Raw genomic sequence first — 2,786 nt, 5'->3', positions numbered from 1 at the left:
GCCTGCGCACCGCGATGAAGAGTGGCCCCTGCTTGCCACAACTAGAGAAAGCCCTCACACAGAAACAAAGACCCAACACAGCAAAAATAAATAAATAAATTAATAAACTCCTACCCCCAACATCTTCTTTAAAAAATATATATATATATTTTGATAATAGATCACTGCTCTTTTTGACTTATAATTAAGAAGGCATTCAAATAGCACAGTGGCATTTCCATAGGAAAATGCCTAGAGCTGAGCTGTCAGGGGAAGCAGCTGGACCTAGTTGAGCAGAGAGGACCCATGGCTGAACACTTTAAAGAAGCAAGTAAATGTATGGTTTGCCTGACTTATCTTGAAAACCGCATGTACCTGAAATGTGAATATGTCTGCTGCTTCCAGTGCTTCGATTCACTGCAGAAGGAGCCTGATGGGGAGGGTTTATTGTGCCCCAACTGCTCTGTGGTCTCAAAAAGAATGACCTCAGGTGTGCTCTCAAGCTCTGAGCTCTGGTTTCAAAGGTTAAGGAGTTAGGGCCTCAGCTGAGAGCTGTCCTCCAGATGAACCCAAGGATGCGGAAGTTCCAAGTGGATGTGACCTTGGATGTTGACACAGCCAACAAGTACCTCATCATTTCTGAGGACCTGAAAACTGTCTGTTGTGGGTTTTTCAAGCAGAAGAAAAGGTCCTGACCTGAGAGATTCAACCATACAACTTGTGTCCTGGGATTCCCTCTGTTCACCTCTGGCCGCCATTACTGGGAGGTGGACGTGGGGTCCAGCCAAGAATGGGATGTGGGCATTTGGAAAGAATCTGTGCATTGACAAGGGAAGACTCAACTGACTCCAGATCTTGGCTTCTGGACTGTGAGTTTGAGAAATGGAGATGGCTTCTCTGCCCACACTGTGCCTTCTGCTGTCCTCAAAGAATGGTTCTTTCTGGCAATAACTGCTCAGAACACAAGGACAGGCTGATGGTCCAATGAGAGACTCAAGGAGAGAGATTCGTGTGTGTCTTAGAACAAATTATGATCTTACAGAGTCATGTGGACACAACAGAGACCTGAGGATTTTGAGGAAGGAAACACTAGCTTCAAAGGAGGTATTTTCCAGATTAAACAGACCTGAGGCCATAAATATCAAGGGTTGTGGAACTTAATCTCAGGGGAAAGTCCAGCCTTCGGATGGTGTGCTAATAATCAGGGTGAAGAGGCTTTGGAACAGTTTGGAAAAGTGAGACCATGAAGGAAAACGCCCAACGGGAAACACAGTGAAGGGAGCCCCTGGTGCACTTTGAGTGTCCCCTCCCCCCAGTTATGACTTTCGTTCTAAACTTGGATTCTCCAACTGGGAACATAAAACACTTTCTGTGCCCTCTGCTCAGCTGCTCATGTAGATCTTCTCAATAATTGCCAGGAGTTGTCACTAATCCAGACATGGATGAGGGTGATTTGCACTGGGGATAAGATTTGCTCCTCATTGGAGATGCCCCAGACTCTCCATGCAGACAGTGTCACCTATACTACAGATGATGTGATAATGGCACCTCTGTGGGGAGATGAGGTCCAGGGACCCTGTCCCTATAACTGTGGCCCATCCTGATTGACACTTCCCTGTACAAAGCTCTGGAGCCAAGTCCAGGCAGGTGAATGCTTCCTTTTGTTCAACCTCAGGGCAGAAAACAGGAGAGAAGGGCTCCCCAGCAGGAGAGGAACTCAGAGCTGTGTTAGCACCATTAGGCAGGACAGGTACTCACCCTACCTTGTCCTGAGCTGCCCCATTCATGCCCTGGCTGGACAGGTAGAAGGTGGGAATGTTCTGGGCTGTGTATCTGAGTGGGACCAGACCCATGAGGTTCACTGCAAATCCCTGTGCCCTGGAGTCTCTGACAAAGATGGGAAGAGGGATGGGGTCACTGTGGAATCTGTGATGACCCTTTTATGGCCAGAGTCACTGAGCTTCTCAATCATGTAAAAAAGGGTCTACTGATTTTTTAGGACCTAACATATTAGGGTTGGGTGTACAATTTCTGCCAAGATATTCTGTCACCATTCTGGGTGTTCTTAAGTGGTGTGTGTAGGTGTTGCTCATATTTTTATCTAATTGAATGGGGAAATGCCTCATTGTCCTACTTTAACCTGGAGCAAGAGGAGGAAGAGAAAAGAATTTGTAGTGAGATGAAATCCAGTTAATTGTCTAGTCTGCCAAAATGGTGTGAATGTTGGAAAATAACCAGTGTATGACCTTTTTTAAAAACTGGAAATAGGATTAGAATAATGCTGTCTGTGGTAATTCAACACTGCATTTTATATTTTGAAGTACAGTGGAATGTACCTTGGGCCATGGTATTGTCTGAATGTTTCTTTCCCCCCAGATTAGTATATTGATTTGTAACCCCCAAAGATGACAGTATTAGGATGTGGACTTTTGGGAGGTGATTAGATCATGAGGGTGGAGACCTCATGAACTGTATAAGTGCCCTTATAAAAGGGTCCTCAGAGAGCTCCATAGCCCTTTCCATCATGTAAAGACACAGTGAGAAGGCGCCAGCCACAAATCAGGAAGGGAACTCTCTCCAGAAGGGGACAATGCTGGTGCCTTGATTTGGACTGCCAGCCTCCAGAACTGTGAGCAATAAATTTCTGTTGTTTATAACCCACCCAGTGGGTGATATTTTGTTCTAGCAGCTCAGACAGACTAAGGCCGGTATTGAAAAGGACTCCAGGTGGTCGTCACGGCTAAGACAGAGAGGCAATGTCTGAGAAAATGTTTAGAGATTCTTTCCTGGAAGCAACGTGTCCCCAC

General features: G+C 45.9%; 1 pseudogene; it reads left to right on the top strand.

Annotated features, from left to right (window-relative positions):
- Window positions 1-285: 285 nt before the first annotated feature.
- LOC111164641 (ret finger protein-like 4A-like protein 1 pseudogene) lies at window positions 286-1,639 on the top strand (annotated as a pseudogene).
- The last annotated feature ends 1,147 nt before the right edge of the window (window positions 1,640-2,786 follow it).

The sequence above is a fragment of the Delphinapterus leucas genome, chromosome 9 (genome assembly GCF_059928025.1).
Source record: "Delphinapterus leucas isolate spDelLeu-1000000601 "Yukka" chromosome 9, BTC_Dleu_Yukka2, whole genome shotgun sequence".
NCBI lineage: Eukaryota > Metazoa > Chordata > Mammalia > Artiodactyla > Monodontidae > Delphinapterus > Delphinapterus leucas.
This window is presented reverse-complemented; position numbering and strand designations above follow the sequence as displayed.